Below are 21,522 nucleotides of genomic sequence, written 5' to 3' on the forward strand. Positions count from 1 at the left end.
AATACAAACTAGAAGAAATAGACTGAGGGTAGGCTGTGCCCTGAAAATAGTTGCAATAACATTCCCATCCCTTCTTCTTCCTGACTCTGCTGTGATTACTGTTTTATTTATACCTAGACTTGTGATTGCATTCTGAGCCAGTTAAAACACTAAAGGGTCTATGTATAAAAAATTTGCTGTGCGAACATGTCAACCATTCCCATAGGCACAACGTCTTCACCGTAATTTTCTTACCCTAGGTTCACACCTAAGTGTTTTCTGCTGAAACGCAGTACAGTCCATGATTTCCTATGGGACAGGTTCACATCTCTGCGTTTTCACCCGGTGCGTTTTATGGAAAGGGACAGAGACTTTTTTGAACGCAAAATGTTGCGTTTTTGGTTCTATAGACTTCAATGGGAACGCTGCAGAAAAGCATGTATTGAGTTTTTTGTTGCGTTTTTAATGTGTTTTTGCCGCGTTTTTGCATTATGCATTTAAAATCTGCCTAGCAATAAGAAAAAAAGAAAAAAATTCAAAACGCATTAAAAACGCAAGTGCAAAAATGTAACACAAAACGCAATGCAGAAATGCCTCAAATGCAACCTGCATAGGCGTGAACCTAGCCTTAGTATGTATTTTGCCTAAAATAAGCAGCGCCATCTAGTGGCAGTAATGTAGCATTTTGTCCTGAAATACCTCATTTAAAAAAATACAACATTATTGGCACTAGATGGTGCTGGCCATTGTAGAAAATAAACACGTTAGCAAAATTATGGTGAAGATTTGTTGCTCTTGTGTGAATGATTGACACATTTGCACAGCTAATTATTTCCCTCTAGAATTCTATGTAGCTTGTAATTTAGCAATATTTTACCAACAACAACCAGACAAAAATAGCTAACAAACTAATTTTTTTTAGAAACTGTATTTGTGCATCTTAGAAGAAAACATGAGATCTGTAATTTCAGCCCTATTTAGTAGAAAATAAAGTAGATATTTTTAAAACCATTCATTTATAATACCAAATATGGGCAGCACAGTGGTTTAATGGTTAGAACGTCCGCCTAGCAGTACTAGGGTTGCTGGTTCAAACTCCAACCATGGCACCAACTGCCTGGAGTTTACATGTTCTCCCTGTTCCTGCGTGGGTTTCCTCCTACTCTCCAAAGACATGCTGGTAGGTTAATTGGCTCCTGTCTAAATTGGCCCTAGTATGTGTATGTATGAATGTAAGTTAGAGACCTTAGATTGTACACCCCTTGAGGGTTAGGGACTGATGTGAATGTACAATATATATGTAAAGCGCTGCATAAATTGATAGTGCTAGATAGTAATACTGTGGCAGGACCCCAGGTGACCATTTGTCTATGAGGATTCTGAAAGTTGCAATAACACATCTGTCACTTATTACTCATGAATAGCATGTCAAATTTGTTATGCACCGACTGAAACATCCTAGTTTAGTCTCTGAAGTTTGGGGCTTTGAGTGCTGATCTATTCAATAATTTGGATTTGGACCTTTTTAGCTTGGTGCTAGAGAAGACCAGATTATCATTGCTTTCTTACTAACAGTTATTTTCCTATAGCTTTCAGACCTTCAGGACAAGTTCTATGTTTAGGAGAAGTAATTTAAGTTCTTATTAAGAGCTCATTGATACATAAGGCCCCAAGCATTGTGCTTATGTTTTTAAAGAGTAACTCCACTTTTGTTAAGGGAAAAACAATCCCCTCTGGCTGATCAATGTACATTGCAGGAATTTTTAGAAGCTTTGTTGCAGAGTCCTATCTGTTTCTCCTCTGAAGGCCAGTTCACTATAGGAATCGCACAGGCGCTGCACATTCTTGTGCGAGTCACGTGATTCAGTGTGGTGTGGTTTGAGCCCATTCATTTTGAAAGTGCACTACACAGCACCAAAAGTAGTGCATGCACTACTTTGTAAAATGCACTACAACCGACAACAACAACAGATTGCATTATATTTCTGCAACATGCGATTCAGTGCAGGCAGGGACCTGTGTTTGGGGTGTTAACCACTTGCCCTCCTGAGGATTTACCCCCCTTCCTTACCAGGCCTCTTTTTGCTACTGGGCGCTGCACTAATTCAACTGATAATTGCGCGGTCATGCAATGCTGCACCCTTTCTTTTGGTGGTATTTGATCACCTGTGCGCTTTTTATTTTTCACGCTATAAACCAAAAAAGACCAAAAATTTTGAAGAAAAACAATATTTTTTACTTTCAGCTATAAAAAATATATAGTAAACTCAAAGTTGGTTATAAATTTAGGCCAAAATGTATTCTGCTACATGTTTTTGGTAAAAAAAATCCCAATAAGTGTATATTGATTGCTTTGTGTTAAAGTAATAGCGTCTACAAACTATGGTATAGATACTGCAATTTACGCCATTTTTTTGCTATACAGCGCTGCGCTAGTTTAGCGGACAATTGTGCGGTCATGCAATACGGTACATAAATAAAATTTACATCCTTTTTTCCCACAAATTGAGCTTTCTTTCGGTGGTATTTGATCGCCTGTGCAGTTTTTATTTTTTGCGCTATAAAAAAAAAAGCTGACAATTTTGAGGAAAAAAAACAATATTTTGGACTTTATGCTATAAAACATGTCCAGTAAAAAAAAATGTAAAAATCTAATTTAGTCATACATTTCTGCCAAAATGTGTTGTGCGACATGTCTTTGCTAAAAAAAAAAAAACAATACGTGTAAATTAATTGGTTTACGTGAAAGTTATAGCGTTTACAAATGGCGGGAAAGATACTGGGATTTAAATTCTTTTTATACTAATAATGGCAGCGATCAGCGACTTATGGCGGCGATCAGCAACTTATGGCGGGACTGCGGCGGACATTCTGACACTGGGGTGGAACTGACTTGGGGTCACTGACATCCCCATTGACACCAATACAGTGATCAGTGCAAAAAAAAACACACTGACACTGTACTAATGGCACTGGGGAGGAAGGGGTTAACTTTTTTATTTACTAAAAGGGTTAACTGTGTGAGGGGAGTGTTTTACTAGGGGGCGGGGGTGTGTACTGCACGGGAACAAGGCTGATCCAGAGAGATAAACTCTTCTCTCCGGATCAGCATGTCAGGAGCTGACAGGGGGCTGACAGAAAGCACGGCTGCAGTGTAAACACTGCAGCCGTCCCCTCTGTCAGTGATTGCCGCTAATCGCCGGGACATGGTAGGTAATGACCGGCTGACACCCGTGGCCGCGATCGGCTGGACGGCGCCCCTGACCTGTTTTGCAAATGCACGTTTTAAAACGTGGTTTTTCCCAGTCGTGCCGACCTGCCACCGTATTTCTACAGTAGCTGGTTGGCAAGAAGTTAACATTGACACCTGCTACATATCACAACTGAAGTGCATTTTGAACACGGTGTGGGGAATGCGGGTTTCCCATATTGCATCCTAGTGTGAATGGGCCGGAAAGGATATCTTTTAGTTGGATCATGTCTTGTGCAGGACTGATTCTGAATAGAAGTAACTGTTTCACTATTAGTCAGCTGATGCACTAGCAAGGAAAACTTGCAAGGTGTACATCCCTTTAGAAGTGATTAGCCGGTTAGCAGCATCTCACCAAAACTGACATTTTGTTACAAGTCAGAGGGTAGGCATTCTCTGTATCTTAATGCAGACATCTGGGAAAATCAGAAAGCCAGTCACATGAGCAGGAATTGGCATCTCTGGGGATGTTCCGTACACCAACCCCTCCAGGTTGCCATAATGTATAGCATTTTATAGAATATTACAGTGCTGCAGATTGAAAAGGAAAGGATGTTGTTTTGATTAAAATAAGTAACCCACTTGCCAACCGCGCTATAGCTGAATGACGGCTACAGTGTGGTGGTCCAGTTCTCGGAGGGTGTCATATGACATCCCCCAGAACATGCCCTCCCATGTGCCCCCTGCAGTGCGCATCCGGCGATCTCTGTGACCGCTGTGTCCTACGGACACAGCAATCATGTGATGAGGTAGAAGGCCAGTTACAGAGGCCTTTTACCATGTGATCAGCTGTGTCCAATGACACAGCAGATCACCAAGTAAATACAGTTGCTGTTATGCTGTCACATCATGAGGAAAATACTGCCGATAACTGGCAAATGTCACAGAGCAGATTGGCACTGATCATCAGGACACTCACCAGAACTCCATGCTGGTCAGATTATAAACCAGCACACAGCCCCTTCTCCCTCTGGGGGTCAAATCCTGCCAATCTTAAAGTGTTACTAAATTCAGGACCCTGCATTCACTCTGTCTGGTTTCCCACAGTACACAGAACATAGAAATGCAATTATTTTAGTAAATATAAACTGCTAAATACCCTTTCTCACCAACAGTATATAGCAGTGTTTTGACTTCTGTCAGTGTTCAGCAGATCACTGGTTAAAGCTTGTAGGAGGAGTTTTCTTTCTGCTCCAGCAGGGTGCACCCATGACCTCTGTCTGGACAGTGAAGATTGGCCCTGTGCTGATCACATGCACTCTCCCAAGAAAAAAAACCTTTCTAACAATACACACTAAACTGAGCATGTGCAAAATGGCTACGGGTTCAGTCTGTCTTATCAGGAGATAAGACGTGGACATTTGAACAAGAGGAGGAGCAGAGAAGTCAGGATCAAACAGCCTTTTTACACAATGCAGATAATTAACCCCTTAGGTTCCACAGTGAGTATAACAAGCATGCTTCACTGCATATACAGACTGATTTTACTGTTGTGGGTTTAGTAACACTTCAATGAGATGCTCACACCATTCAAATGAATCTAATATATGTCCTGGGAAGAAAGAAAATCTTACATAGCATAAAACCATTTTTTTAAATTGTTTTCTATATTTAAAAATGCAGTTACACGAACATGTGTCCCACTGACACACATATAACAGTGTCACATCTGAGAAGCCAACCCACCCAACCAGAAACAATTCACCGTGGCCACTAAATATTTGATTAGTTGCAGCATTAAACATGGTGTTCTGCACCCCTGCCGAACTGTATGTTCTATATATTTCACGTGCCTATGCACTCATAAAAGAACAATTAAAATCGGTTTTACAAAGCTGAATATTTTCTTCACAATATGAAAGAACAAAACCAGAAAATAATTAAATTGAAGCACAAGGTAAAGTAAGCTGATGACTGAAAATTGCATGCTTGGTTTTAGGACAATTCGTCTGGTTACTTTTGACAGGTCATTTTTGATCAAATACTACACTGACTTTGGAGTTTGTTTACTCCTACTATAATGTCAAAGTAACACAGAACTGGAACACTCCATCACTTGACATTTAAAACAACAAAAGTGGATTTGGTTTTCAACAAAAGTGCAATTTGTGTTTGTACAACTTGAGTCTCCCCACCCCCCTTTTTTTTAAAGCAAACCCTGGCAAATAATTGCTGACAATACAAACTTGGAAGTAAAATCTATCGAAATGAGCCAAAATAAATGTTTGTTGCACAAATTCATTGTATTTGGAGTCATCTGGCCAAATGTAGCATAACTAAATATCAAGGATCCAAGGAGATTCAAAAAGCCTTTGGAGAGCTGTGGCCAGTGCTTGTATGTCGTAATGTTCTCAGTCTGCCAACCCAAGGAGGCAATAGGCTCCATTTACCAAATATTCTATTCAGCTGTCCCCAAAGCATGACTTACTCCCACATTGGCTTAATTGCTTAAACTGGTCGGAGTTATTTTGTGCTTAGATAAACAATCCATCTTTCCAAAGGGGATGTTGTCAGAATCATTTATTAAACAAATGACATTCTAGTCCGAAACAATATGGCTTTACACTGTTGAAAAAAAGGCTCATAACTACGTGCAGGGTTTCATTTCTAATTGCTATTGGCAGTAAATATGCTCTACATTAGTAAAAGGGCACACCAGATGCTTTATTCATTCTACCTAACACATCTTCTGCAATAAAAGTACAAGGGTGCTTCCACTACAGTAAATATGAAATATGTACCTTCAGATTTTAACTTTTTCGAAACTCTTAAAGTGGAGTTCCACTCACCCTGTCAAAAAATAAGTCAGCAGCTACAAAAACTGTAGCTGCTGACTTTTAAAAAACAGCCACTCACCTGTCCCTCGGTCACACGGTGTGTCCCCCGCAGCCCGTTTCACCGGCCATCCTGTGTTCCAGGCGCCGGCATCTTCAGTGTGGGCACCCGGCTGTAACGGCTTGTGGCTTCACAGCCAGGTACCCACTGCGCATGCGCAAGAATTGCTGCGCTTCATAAATGGTCCTTTAGTCTTCTGGGACCTGTCACGTGTCCCAAAAGACTACAGGGAGGGAGGGAGGACACCTTCCGCTTCCAGTCGCCTAGGTGATTGGACCTAGTCAAATTTGGGTACCTGCTCCCCCCCACCCCCCAAAAGTGCCAATCTTTAATGGGAAGGGGGGGAGCAGTCCTTAAAGCGGAACTTCCTCTTTTGAGTGGAGCTCCGCTTTAAGTGCACACTATTGCAGGCTGTGCGGCCCGCGTTTGCTCGTAGCTTGCATGCACCTTTTTAAAAAGAGGCTGGAAGAAACCACATGGTCATTCGACTATGTGGTTTCCCAGCAGTTCCTACATCCGAAAACGCGCTGCAGGCTGAGATGCATGGGGGTGCCATTCAGAATGAATGGCAGTCTCCCGCATTTCGTAAGAGCAGCATGATTTGGTTGCATATGGTTGTGGGGGGGGGGGGGGCAGATGTGATTCCTGCATCCACAATCAGCCTGCAGACTGTGGTCAAGTGTGAACCTAGCCTTAAAGTGTATTTCTAGACAAAAAAAAAAAAACATATTCAGTACCTCTCTACTAGGGATAAGTCTGTTTGCTCCAACCCAGATTCAGATCTAAACCTGGAAGTCAGCTGTTATTCCTGGGACAATGAGCTGTGGGCAGGGAATTCTCCACTCTGCAGCTGATATGCACAAAGGGACAGATATTGCTTGTGATGTTATTGACAGAATATGGCCATGTGTCTATCGTTGTCAATGGTGTCAGGAGCAATCCCTGCCACTTTGTGTAAGTCAGCTGTGGGTCATGGAATTTCCTGCCCAGGCCCAGGTTCAGACCCAAACCCAGTTCAGAACAAACAAAAGCTCTTCCCTAACTAATTATCAAAGGGATTGTGGCAGTTTTCAATAGAAAACTGCATCAGATCCCCACCAGGTTGGACCAGGCGTACAGGATGAGAACTGACTGATGATAATGCGGCAAACAACCCACTTTCCTCTCCCTCCCCAAGCAGTGAACACACTTCACGAGCAGAGCATGCATATAGGTAGGAAAAGCTCCATACCCTGCCTATTTTCTTGACTGTTGACCTTGGCAACTTAGGGTTAACAGTCTTCCACTTCTCAGCTGATTAGATAAATGGGCAGAGGGAACCAGAGCAAGCAGTTCCAGCTCTCCTGCTCTTTATGCTGTGTCTGGGGCACACACTGCATTGAAAATTGAGGTAGTTGCTCCTTTTTAATGAAGGGACTTGTTCTTCTTTTTTAATTAGCTACAGGATCTGCTCAGTTTTCTCAGTTTGGAAGCATGGCACAGGTTTTATTCCTGTGCCACTCTTTGTTAATGAATGTCATCTTTCTGACTCTTTGGACTTGAGCTAAACAGTTTTGAAGGAACTCATTTACAAAAAGGTTACACTTTATTAAATTTATCATTCCATCATCTGCACTTCATTACTATTGTAAAAGGTTTTATTATTTTGAAATTCACCAGCCAAATGATTAGAAAATAATGGAACAATCAGAACTTTCAGTCCAAACATATAAAGTATATTTACGGTTTGGACAGCCATAACAACCTTCTGTCTATGTAATTCATACAAGCTGTCTGTTACTGGGTATTGATAATATCAGTGTGATAATGTGTGAGCCATTTCAAAAAGGAAAGCCAGCTGCGTATTGATAATTTGAAAAAGAAAACCCAGCTTTATATTGATAACAACGGGAGATCTATATCAGGAACAGTGGAATTTTTCCATTCTTCACATCTAGGACATAGGGTAAGTTTGCTATTACAAGGATACATTTCTATACCATTAACAAAGGATATTTCTCTGAGTCATTTGTTTTTGAGCTTTCTCCTGCAGGGAATAATACATACGTATTCAACATTACTTATTCACTGAGTGTTATCATTAAACTTTTCAACACAGTTTCAGAGAACAAGCATTGGCAGATTGCTCTAGCTAAATGGTCTGTTGAAAACACAAATGACAGGCTGGTTTATTTAAAACCATCTTCGGTAACAGCCATGGATAAGGGTTAGTGCACATTGGGCATAAATAAATGCGCTTTTACAGCTGTTTGGCATTTTTTTAAAGTGGTTGTAAAGGCAGAAGGTTTTGTTTTACCTTAATGCATTCTATGCATCCAGGTAAAAAAAACTGCATGCAGCTCCACCCCCAACCCCTCTAAATATTTACCTGAGCCTGATCTTGATCCTGCAATGTGCACGAGAGCAGCGTCTCTCTTTGTTCTTTCTCTCCTCACTGGACAGAGAGACAGCAGCAAGAGCCATAGGCTCCTGCTGCTGTCAATAACAGCTGGTGAGGAGAGAGTTGGGGGCAAGGCTGAGCCAGGCTCTGTGTGTCTATGGATGCACAGAGCTGACTCGGGAGTGAGCTAACATGGGTGCCCCCATAGCAATCAGATTGCCATGGGAGCACCTATGTGGCTATACACATATAGGCGTTTATGACATCAGTAGCATGGAAAAGAAGCATTTAGAGAGCTTTTGGGCAAAAAAAATGCTTGACATGCCTAAATGTGTCTAATTGCTAGGCGTGTTTAGCGTTTGAGCATACATTCATTCCAAAGGCCAGAATAAATTAATATTCTGGCCAGTATAAATGAATGAACACCCAAATGATGACATGCCTAAATGCTTTTGCAAAATGCAACTTAATTTAATTTTGTATGATGCTTTTTTCCTGCCAGGAGCAAAGGCGTTCAAATGACCAGTGTGTATGATGTCTAAATATGTAAATATTGCAGGGGTCTATCAGAGCTGAAACCATTCCTTTTGTTCCTCTAGCCTCTTCAGTCAACTCTTTTCGTTGGTGTATAGGCCTAGAAAAATATTTGTAAAATATATATGCAAGATGTCATATGTATTACCCTATTCCACCTAAAATATTGCATTCAGATGCTAGTATATTGAAAAAGCAGCAGTTAAAAAAAAATCAGTGGGTTTATCTGAGCCTCCTGGTGTGTTATTTCTTTTTACAAAACTGCAGGCATGATTGGGCCATGATATACTGAAAGGTATATGACTTTCCCATCCCAAAAAGTTATGATACACTTTTATAGATAGTCTGCTAATGGGGAGTAGTAGTTTAAGCGCTTGCCTGCCATCCTATTGTAGAAGTACTGCTACAGGGTGGCAGGGCTGCACAAAATCATGTATATATACGTGATTTGTATTTCTGGGTAGGGGGCACCCGCAAACTGCCCTACCCGAACCGCTATTGGCGGCAAGGGATGTCAATCACCAGATCCTGGCCGTCACTCAGCGATTGCCTTGTAAAGCTGACAGGGGAGAGACCTGTGTGTAAACACAACATGCATAGTAAAATACACACACAGCACACAGTTGATCGCCCAAAAGTTAACCCCATCCTGCCCAGTGTCATTAGTACAGTGTCAGTACTTTTTGTTACCACTAATCACTGTATTAGTGTCAATGGGGATGTCAGTGGCATTTAGTCAGTTCTCACCCAGTGTCAGAATGCCCACCGCAGTCCCACAGTCCCGCTATAAGTTGCTGATCGCTGCCATTACTAGTATAAAAAGAAAAAAAATCCAGTATATATACCGCCGTTTGTAGATGCTATAACTTTCACATAAACCAATTCATTTACACATATTGGAATTTTTTTTTAGCAAAAACATGTAGCAGAATAAATTTTGGCCTAAATTTATGATGAAATTTGATTTCAACTTTTTTTTATTGGATATGTTTTTATTGTATAGGAAAAAGTCTAAAATATTGGGTTTTTTTTCAAAATTGGTGGTATTTTTTTGTTTATAGCACAACAAATAAAAAACGAAGAGGTGATCAAATACGACCAAAAGAAAGCTCTGTTTGTGGGAAAACACAAAAAATGACCTGGTCAGGAAGGGGGGTAAATCCTCTGGAGGCCAAGTGGTTAATATACAGCTGAGCTCTGCTGCAGTATCAGTACAAACATGACTGACTATCACACAGGCAGTCCCTGAGTTATGCACATTCGAGTTACGAATGACTTGTACTTACGTATGGAGGGAGAAACAAGAAGTGAGAGGAAATCTACCCCTAAGAAGAGGTAGAAAAAAGGTGTATCCACTGAAGATTTATCACCAATCCTTGTTTCCACAACAACCCAAAAATTTCAAAATCCAATTGTCACAGGGACAGAAAGTGAAGTGAAATCTTCTGAATGGGGCACAGACAACAAAACAAACGTTACAGGGGTGTTAACCTTCCCTACGCTATGCAAAAAACGTAAACATATTTTTTTTTGGCTGCAGCTACACTTAAAAAAATTTACCCATTCCAACTTACATACAAATTCAACTTAAGAACAAACCTACAGACCCTATTGTGTAACCTGGAGACTACCTGGTATTTAAACTTGTTTTAGCCATCATTGGAGAGTAACAACTAACAAAGGCTGAATAGCATTTCATTTTGTGGCTAGCAGAGTTTTTGCATTAGCTATTTCATAAAATTGTTTTCATTTTAGTTGTTAGAGTCAGACTGATTCACGTACAAACAATCTGAAAAACAAAACTATTAAAAACTCTCCAATAGTAATCTTTTATCACAATCATACCAACACAATTAAAAACAGAAATATTTAATTACCCGGATTTAACAAACTTGAATAGAAAGGATCAGTTATTGAGAATGTTACCTACATATGAGAGCCCAACCTTGCCGTTTAATATTCTGCCGTCAAGCAAGCATTTTAACTACTTAATGTTGTTTTACCGTGACATAATGTTATTGTTATTGTGTTCTCTTAGATTTAAATTGCCTACATTTAAATACTTTAAAGTGAGTGTAAATCTGGCATGTTGACATTTGATGCTAGTTGGTAGTTCCTGCTCTTATTTATCCACTTAAGCTCCAAAAGATTTTACCCCCTTCATGACTAGGAGATTTTTTGCTATTTGGCACTGTGCTACTTTAACTGGCAATTGCACGGTCATGCAATACTGTATCCAAACAAAATTTACATCTTTCTTTTTTCACACAAACAGAGCTTTCTTTTTATCACCACTGGGTTTTTTATTTTTATTATATAAATGAAAAAAGAATGACAATTTAGAAAAAAAATGGAACTTTCTTTTTTAAAACATATCCAATACAAAGAAAATTAAAAAAAATCTGATTTCTTCATAAAATTTAGGACAAAATGTATTCTGCTACACATCTTTGGTTAAAAAAAATACCAGTAAGTGTATATTAATTGTTTTGCGTCTACAAACTGTGGGATATATACAGGAATTTTTATGTATTTTTTTTTTATACTAGTAATGGCAGTGATCAGTGACTTTTAGTGGGAAGGAAAAGGGCAGTGGGAAATCTGACACTAACTGACACTTTGTGGGAACTGACTAACTGACATTGCCAGTGACACTAATACAGTGATCAGTGATCACTAATGCATTAATCAATACTATACACAGTCATGGTACTAATGACACTGGTTTGGAAGGGGTTAACATCTAGGCGCAATCAAAGTTTTAACTGTGTTTCTAAAAATGTGTACTGTGTGTAGTATGTGCTGCTTTTACCAAACCATGTGCCTGTTTTTACTCCCTGCTTTCCAGGGGCAAAAAAAGAAAGATGGTACATCACTGCTGTCTGTAAAGAACTCTGTTGTTTGTCAAAACAGATCTCTATTTTGTCATTGGTTTAGCCATAAATCATTGGCCAGAACCTGCAGATCAGCTTGTGCTGTAGGGAATGACAGCACAGATGTACCCAGAAATGGCAGATAATTTACCTGTACGTGATCTGGTGCAGAAGGGCCGCCAGCCTGAAGTTTATCTGCATGGGCCTGTCAGCAACAGGTTATAATATGCTAAATTATTTTTCCTTCTGTAAATTACTCTCATTATTACATATAGAGGTGTTTTACCTCTACTACTTTACATCAGATAGTGACCTTTAGCCATGGCCTATGAATCTCCTCTTTCCTTATTCAACAGCCTGAACATTCTGTACTGCACATTCTAGATGCAGTTTATACATAGGATCTAATGGGGTAGCAATCTCGCAGCAGGTTTGCAAGTACATCATGTTGCCAAAAGTATTGGGACACCCAATCCAAATCATTGGATTCAGGTGTTTCAATCACCTCCATGGCCACCGGTGTATAAAATAAAGCACCTAGACATGCAGACTGCTTCTACAAAAATTTGTGAAAAAATGGGTTGCTCTCAGGAGCTCAGTGAATTCAAGCGTGGTACCGTGATAGGTTGCTACCTGTGCAATAATTCCATCCATGAAATTTTCTTGCTACTAAATATTCCACAGTCAACTGTTAGTGGTATTATAACAAAGTGGAAGCAATTGGGAACAACAGCAACTCAGCCACTAAGTGGTAGGCCATGTAAAAAGACAGAACGGGGTCAGCGCATGCTGAAGAGCAAAGTGCACAGAAATCGCCAACTGTCTGCAGAGTCAATAGCTAAAGACCTCCAAACTTCGTGAGGTCTTCAGATTAGCACAACAACAACAACGCATAGAGAGCTTCATGGAATGGGTTTCCATGGCCAAGCAGCTGCATCCAAGCCTTACATCACCAAGCACAATGCAAAGAGTCGGATGCAGTGGTTTAAAGCATGCCGCCACTGGACTCTAGAGCAGTGGAAACATGTTCTCGGGAGTGACGAATCACGCTTCTCTGTCTGGCAATCCAATGGACATGTCTGGGTTTGGCAGTTGCCAGGAGAAAACAGTACTTGCCTGACTGCATTGTGCCAAGTGTAAAGCTTGGTGGAGGGGGGATTATGTGGTGGGGTTGTTTTTCAGGGGTTGGACTTGGCCCCTTAGTTCCAGTGAAGGGAACTCTTAAGGTGTCAGCACCAAGACATTTTGGACAATTTCATGCTCCCAACTTTGTGGGAATAGTTTCGGGATGGCTCCTTCGTGTTCCAACATGACTGCGCACCAGTGCACAAAGCAAGGTCCATAAAAACATGGATGAGCGAGTTTGGGGTGGAGGAACTTGACTGGCCTGCACAGTCCTAACCTCAACCTCTGGGATGAATTAGAGGAGTTACTGTGAGCCAGGCCTTCTCATCCGATATCAGTGCCGGACCTCACAAATTCACTTCTGGAAGAATGGTCACACATTCCCATAGACACACTCCTAAACCTTGTGGACAGCCTTCCCAAAAGAGTTAAAGCTGTTATAGGTGCAAAAGCTGGGCCAACTCAATATTAAACCCTACGGACTAAGATTGGAATGCCATTAAAGTTTATGTGTGTGTAAAGACAGGCATCCCAATACTTTTGGCAATATAATGTACATGCCTTCTCTGTGGTACTATGGAGAAACTGGTATGTATGTGTGTGTAGGTCAAAGTCCTCATTTAGGAGTTTGGAGCTGCCCAAGCCAGCATAGGCCCCCCTTGGTAGAAAAGGTCACCACCTGATTTTAGGTAAGTAAATGCGTACACATAGAATAATTATACACACCCTAAATACTGCTGCAAAATAGAAAGAATTCTCAATGTTATCCAAAAAGGTGTTTCTCAAACACTTAGTGTATACTAAGTGACTCCTGCTGCTTTCTCTGGGTAAATGCACTTATCTCCTATCTCCACTCTTAACTAGAAAAACGCATTGACTCCTGCTGCTTTCTCTGGGTAAATGCACCTATCTCCACTCTTAAATAGAAAAACGCATTGACTCCTGTTAAATTCGGAACAAATAGTGTATTTATATTTTTGTATATGTTGCCCAGTTCTCACCTCTAGCTGCACCCGTTTTATGACTGTAGTCTGTTTCTGGTCTGTGCTTGAGAAACATCCCCCGCTATTCATGTGATCCTTATCAGTTTCTAATTGGAGAGAAGAGTGCTCATTTGAGCATCTCCCTATAAATTTAGACCACCTTATTGGGGGGAGATCACTGATGGGGGGGGCACAGTCACTGATGGGGTGCTGCTTTTGTGTGAGTGCTGTGTTGATGGAGTGCAAAGAAGCAGTTAAACACAGCAGTTGAACTAAAGCAGGAGAACTGAAGTAGCAGGAAGATACAACAACAAGAAACTCTATGCATGCTGGACGGACTGCAAGCAAACACCCTGGGAAACATCTCTTACAAATCTGAGTCCCACTTCGTGTACCTTTTAATATGTCCCCTCTACTCCTCCTTTTCATATTACTTAACTGCGTTCCCAAAATCTCACTTCTTTATCCCTCTTCTCCACCCCAAAACTTGTACATCTCACCCTCACTGCTATTATCTCCCTACTACTGCTCTCATCACCTCCTGCTGATACTTCACTCTCCTGCTGACCCAAACACCAGGACTGGAAGGCATGTGCACTCTTATATATCCCGCTCCCATATTACTTTCCTCACCCTTCTTTTTCTCCTAACCTCTGGGGATATCTCCCCAAACCCTGGTCCTCCACTATTTCACCCCCACACCAGGCAACCTCTTTCTTCCAGGAATAGCCGCAATCCCCTCAATTTAATATCAGTCCCCGTACTCCCTAAAACCACCCTCCCTTTTTCATGTGCGCTCTGGAATGCCTGCTTTGTTTGTAATAAGCTCACCTCTGTCCATGACCTTTTTGTGTCCCGCTCCCTTAACCTACTAGCAATTACAGAAACCTGGCTCCAAGCAGCAGATTCTGCTTCCCCCACAGCACTTTCCTTCTCTTCTTTCGAGACTCACTGCATCCGGCTGTTTTCTCCCATTTCTCTGAGGATTGCAGTGATCTATCGGCCTCCTGGACCCGTGTCCCGCTTTCTTGATGATTTCTCCTCCTGGCTACCCTACTTTCTCTCCTCTGAACTACCCACTATCATTCTCAGAGATTTTAACATCCCTATTAATGTCAACAACCCGGCTACATCCCAACTCTTCAACATAACCTCATCTTTTGCATTAGCACAATGTATATAGTCCTCCACTCACCCTTATGGGAATACATTAGACCTTGTTTTCTCCCATCTTTGCACTCCCTACAACCTCACAAACACCCCTTTTCCTCTTTCTGATCACAATATCATCACCTTCATAGTCTCCTCGTCTTCAAACACCTATCCCTCCAAGCGGCAAACAATTATCCTCAGAAACCTTCACAACTTGAACCCTGCTCCTTTCCACTCTGCAACTGACCAACTCTATGACAGAATCTCTCCCCTGCCCTGACCTGCCCACTGCTGTCTATAACAGTTTGCTTTCATCCGCATTAGACTCGCTTGCTCCTCTAACAACACGAAGCATCAGGCCCCGACCGTTACAACCTTGGCAGACTGACCACACCAGAAATCTTAAATTACATAGTAGTGAGCTGGAGCGATTGTGGCGTAAAACCAAATCCCAGCAAGCATTCACCCGATATAAATCTGCTTTCTTAACATACAATTCCTCCCTTCATGCTGCCAAACAAGCCTACTTTGTCACTCTTATTAATACCTTCTAATCCAGTCCTTGTCGTCTCTTCTCTACTTTTAACTCTTTACTTTCTCCACCTCCACCCAGTACCTCACTCAATGCTCACGAGATTGCAAATCATTTCAAAAACAAGATTGACGCAATTCGTAGGGGCATCGCCACAGCACAGACATCCATCCCACTTAGCATACCTTATACTAAACCTCCCTCAACACTTTCCTCTTTTGACCTCGCTACTACCAAAGAGGTCACTAAGGTTTTCTCAGAAGCCGTCTCACTACCTGCCCCCTGGATCCTGTCCCCTCACAACTACTACGGTCACCCTCTTCTTCCATCTTATGCTCCCTTACTCACATCTTCAATCTTTCCCTCTCTACTACTGCTTTCCCCTCCCCTCTAAAGCATGCGCACATCACTCCCATACTTAAAAAGCCCTCCCTGGACCCCACCAACCTGAACAACTTAAGACCCATCTCCCTGCTTCCATTTACCTCTAAACTCCTAGAATGCTTAGTCTACAATCGCCTGAGCTCCCACCTCACCAACAACAACCTTCTTGACCCTTTACAGTCTGGCTATCACTCTCTACACTCCACTAAAACTGCCGTACTGAAACTCACTCATGATCTACTAACTGCTAAAACCAATGGCCACTACTCCGTACTCTTACTACTTGACCTCCGCGGTTTTTGACACGGTTGACCGTCCCCTCCTCCTCAAAAAACTCCACTCTCTTGGCCTCAGAGACTCTGCTCTCTCCTGGTTCTCCTCCTAACTATCTCAGCGCTCCTTCAGTGTTACCTATAACGCTGCCTCCTCCTCTTCACTCCCTCTTTCTGTAAGGGTCCCTCAAGGTTCTGTCCATGGACCCCTTCTCTTCTCCATCTACACCTCCTCCCTTGGTCATTTGATAAACTCCCATGGCTTTATGTACCATCTCTATGCTGATGACACACAAATCTATCTTTCTACCCCTCACCTCACCCCTTCAGTCTCCACTCGCATTACTAACCTACTAAGTGACATATCGGCATGGATGTCACTCCACTTCCTCAAACTCAATCCTTGCAAAAATGAGCTCATACTATTCCCTCGAGCCCATGCCCCCTTTCCCTGACTTCTCCATCAAGATCAACAATACAACCATCAGTTCCTCCTCTCATGCCAGGATACTAGGTGTACTCCTAGACTCCCATCTGTCCTTTCACCCCCAAATCCAATCACTGTCCAAATCTTGTAAACTTCACCTCCGCAACATCTCCAAGATACGCCCGCTCCTAACCACGGAAACCACTAAGCAACTTATTCACTCCCTTGTTATATCTCGCCTTGACTATTGCAATTCCCTCCTCATTGGCCTACCGAATCGCAGGCTATCCCCTCTTCAATCTATCATGAATGCTGCTTCCAGAATCATCCACCTTACTAATCGCTCTGTATCTGCCACCCCTCTTTGCCAATCCCTCCATTGGCTTCCCATTGCCCAACGGATAAAATTCAAAACACTAACAATAACATATAAAGCCATTTATAACTCTGTTCCAAATTACATCACCGATCTTGTCTCTAAATATCACCCAAACCATACTCTCCGCTCCTCGCAAGATCTCCTACTCTCTAGTTCCCTTGTCACTTCCTCCCATGCTCGTCTCCAGGACTTCTCCAGAGCTTCCCCCATCCTCTGGAACTCTTTACCCCAATTTATCAGACTATCACCTACTCTGCTCACTTTTAAGCGATCTCTGAAAACCTATCTCTTCAGGGAAGCCTATCCTGCCCTCAGCTAATACTGGAATCTTCTACTCTTCCAACCAGTCCATCCCCCACAGTTACTACCTTTTGTACCACTAGCCCCTCCCTCCTAGATTGTAAGCTCCAAGGAGCAGGGCCCTCAAATCCCTCTTGTATTGAACTGTATTGTTACTGTATTGTCTCCTATTATATTGTAGAGCAAACTGTTGGTGCTATATACAGTTGCAAGAAAAAGTATGTGAACCCCTTGGGATTACGTGGAGTTTTGCATGAATTGGGCATAAAATGTGCTCTGAACATCATCTAAGTCACAACAATAGAAGAACACAGTCTGCTGAACATAATACTACACAAACATTAGATGTTGCCATGGTTTAATTGCACATAACATGTAAACATTCACAGTGCAGGGAGGAAAAAGTATGTGAACCTTTGGACTTAAAAACTGGTTGACCCTCCTTTGGCAGCAATAACCTCAACCAAACGTTTCCTGTAGTTGCAGATCAGACCTCCACAACGATCTGGAGTCATTTTGGACCACTCCTCTTCACAAAACTGTTTCAGTGTAGCAATATTCTTGGGATGTCTGGTGTGAATCGCTCTCTTAAGGTCATGCCACAGCATTTCTATCGGGTTGAGGTCAGGACTCTGACTGGGCCACTCCAGAAGGCGTATTCTGTGCTGTTGCAGCCATTGTTTTGTTGAATTACTTGTATGCTTTGGGTCATTGTCCTGTTGCATCACCCATCCTCTGCGGACCTTCAGTTTGCAGACAGATGGTCGTACGTTTTCCTGCAAAATGTCTTGATAAACTCTGGAATTCATTTTCCCATCAATGACAACAATCCGTCCAGGCCCTGAGGCAGCAAAGCAGCCCCAAACCATGATGCTCCCTCCGCCATGTTTCACAGTGGGGATGAGGTTTTGATGTTGGTGTGCTGTGCCTTTTTTTTCTCCACACATAGTGTTGTGTGTTCTTCCCAAACAACTCAATCTTGGTTTCATCTGTCCACAGTATATTTTGCCAGTAGTGCTGTGGAACATCCAGGTGCTCTTTTGCAAACTTCAAACGTGCTGCAATCTTCTTTTTGGACAGCAATGGCTTCCTCCGTGGTGTCCTCCCATGTACTCCATTCTTGTTTAATGTTTTCCTTATTGTAGATGTGTCAACAAAAATGTTAGCATGTGCCAGAGACTTCTGTAGGTCTTTAGCTGACACTCTGGGATTCTTCTTTACCTCATGCAGCATTCTGCGCTGTGCTCTTGCAGTCATTTTTACAGGACGACCACGCCTAGGGAGAGTAGCAACAGTGCTAAACTTTCTCCATTTGTAGACAGTCTGTCTTACCGTGGACACATGAACATCAAGGCTTTTGGAGATACTTTTGTAACCCTTTCCAGCTTCATGCAAGTCAACAATTCTTGATGGTAGGTCTTCTGAGAGCTCTTTTCTGGGAGGCATGGTTCACATCAGACAGTGATTCTTGAAACCAGTAAACCCAAAACAGGTGTGTGTTTTTTAAGGGCAGGACAGCTGTCAGAAACACATCCAATATCATCACACTGATTGGAGTCAAGGTTGGCTCACTCCTGGCTCCAATTAGCTCTGGAAGAAGTCATTAAGCTAGGGCCTCACATACTTTTTCCTCCCTGCACTGTGAATGTTTACATGTTATGTGCAATTAAACTACGGCAACATCTAATGTTTGTGTAGTATTATGTTCAACAGACTGTGTTCTTCTATTGTTGTGACTTAGATGACATTCAGAGCACATTTTATGCCCAGTTCGTGCAAAACTCCATGTAATCCCAAGGGGTTCACATACTTTTTCTTGCAACTGTAAATCCTGTATAATAATAATATACAGAAAACCATAAATATACAATAAATACGTCCATAAACATAAAGTAAAATATGAATAGAATATGAGTGCATATAGTATTCAGACCCACTTAACTTTTTTCAATTCTGTTATGTTGCAGCCTGATATGATTATTTTAGGGTTTTTTTCATTAATCTACACTCAGTACCCCATAATGACAAAGTGAAAACAGAATTTTAGAAATGTCTGAATTTACTAAAAAGAAAAAATTAAATATCACATGTAGTTAAGTATTCAGACCCTTTACTCAGTACTTTGTTGAATCACCTTTGGAAGAGTCTTTTTTGGTATGATGCGACAAGCTTTGTACACCTGGATTGGGGTATTTTCTGCCAGTCTTCTTTGTAAATCCTCTCAAGCTCAGTCAGGTTGGATGATGGACAGCCATTTTCAGGTCTCTCCAGAGATGTTCAACAAGGATCAAGTCAGGGCTCTGGCTGGGCCACTCTAGGACATTCACAGAGTTGTTGCCTTGGTTGTGCTTTTCTGCAAACTCCAAGCGGGCTTTCATGTGTTTTTCACTGAGGAGAGGCTTCCATCTAGCCACTCTGCTATAAAGCCTAGATTGGTGGAGGGCTGAAGTGAAAGTTGTTATTCTGGAAGTTTGTCGCATCTCCACACAGGATCTTTGGAACTCAGAGTGACCATAGGGTTCTTGGTCACCACTCTAAAGCCCTTCTCTCCCGATTGCTCAGTTTGGCCAGGCAACTGGCTCTTGGAAGAGTCCTGGTTGTGCCAAACTTCTTCCATTTGAGAATTATGGAGACCACTGTGATCTTAGGAAATTTTAGTGCAGCAGGAATTTTTTTTAGCCTTCCCCAGATCTGTGCCTTGCGATAATCCTGTCTTTGAGTTCTGCAGCTAGTTCTTTTGACCTTATTGCTTTTATTCTGATACAGTATGCATTTTCAGCTGTGAGGCCTTTAATAGAGAGGCGTGTGCCTTTACAAATCATGTCCAATCAATTGAATTTACCACAGGTTGACTCCAATCAATGTATATAAATATCTCAGCAATGATCAAGAGAAATGGGAGACACCTGAGCTAAATTTCAAGTGTTATTGCAAGAGGTCTCAATACTTAAGCATATGTGATATTTCATTTTTTATTTTTTTAATAAATTCACAGATACCGGGCATGGCTAGCATTGCATGCAGTAGGAAGTGTGCCTAGTTAGCTCCACCGGTGATCCTGACTTTCCTCCTGATAGGCACCACGTCCTCCACCTGGATTCGCCTGCTTAGTCCTCGGGGTGAACCCTTGACTCTACTGCTCTCATTTGATCCCTTTCTCCCCTTGCTCCATGGTGGCAAAGAGTGGAAAAGAGGCCTGGACAGTAACTGTGTCGGCTGGGCAAGATGGCGATACCCTGCTCCGTACAGCAAAGGAGAAGTAGAAGGAGGCTGCACAGAAGTTTTTTACCAGGCTTCTCACCAGAGAAAACTTACAAAACAGCTCCTGGACTCCATCGCTGCTCTGGGCTTGGATCCTATGGACTCTGACAGGAACTCCTCATATCTAGAAGACCAGGATAGCCCATCCTGCTGCTCCGGAGTGAGTACCCTATGCTCCATGTCTAATATGGCTGCTTCACCTGTTGACGGTGATCCTGAGCCTACCCTCAGAGAGATTCTCTCTGCGGTCACTACCTGCACCTCATCTATAGTGGATCTCACTGGGGAAGCAAAAGGGATGAAAGTGGAATTGTCCCTGGTGCGCCAACATATGCAAAAGCTGTGGGACCGCACTACCACCTTGGAGGGGAGAATGAGCACATTGGAGGATGACTGGCAACCATTACACAGAGATGTGCGCTATGTGCAATTAGTTTCTTCCACCAACGCAACTAGATTGGAGGACTTAGAAAACCGACTATGCCAAAATAACGTGAGAGTGGTTGGTATACCGGAGTGAGCAGAAGGCAAAAACCCAGTAGCTTTCATTGAACCTTGGTTAACCATTTCGGAATGACTCGTTCTCCCCCATGTTTGCTGTGGAGCGTGCCCATAGAGTCCTGACACGTCCACCACTAGCTGGCGCTCCTCCTCACTCCTTCCTATTTTGTCTACTTAAGTACAGGGACAGGGACACCATTCTTTCCAAAGCCAAAAGCAAGGTCAACATGTCGGTTGACAATGTACAAATATCCCTATTCCTGGATTTCTCAGTGGAAGGTCAAAATTAGCGTTCAAAATTCCTGGATATTAAGAAATGGCTCCATGCTCTGGGCCTCCAATATGCCATGCTGTA

General features: G+C 42.1%; 1 protein-coding gene across 2 annotated transcripts in view; it reads left to right on the forward strand.

Annotated features, from left to right (window-relative positions):
* The window catches only part of ADGRD1 (adhesion G protein-coupled receptor D1), an 827,296-nt gene that overhangs the window by 541,018 nt on the left and 264,756 nt on the right, over positions 1 to 21,522 (forward strand). The window lies entirely within an intron of this gene.

This window comes from Staurois parvus, unplaced genomic scaffold (genome assembly GCF_062004578.1).
Source record: "Staurois parvus isolate SC_StPar_1 unplaced genomic scaffold, SC_StPar_1.0 ptg000719l, whole genome shotgun sequence".
In the NCBI taxonomy this organism is placed as follows: Eukaryota; Metazoa; Chordata; class Amphibia; order Anura; family Ranidae; genus Staurois; species Staurois parvus.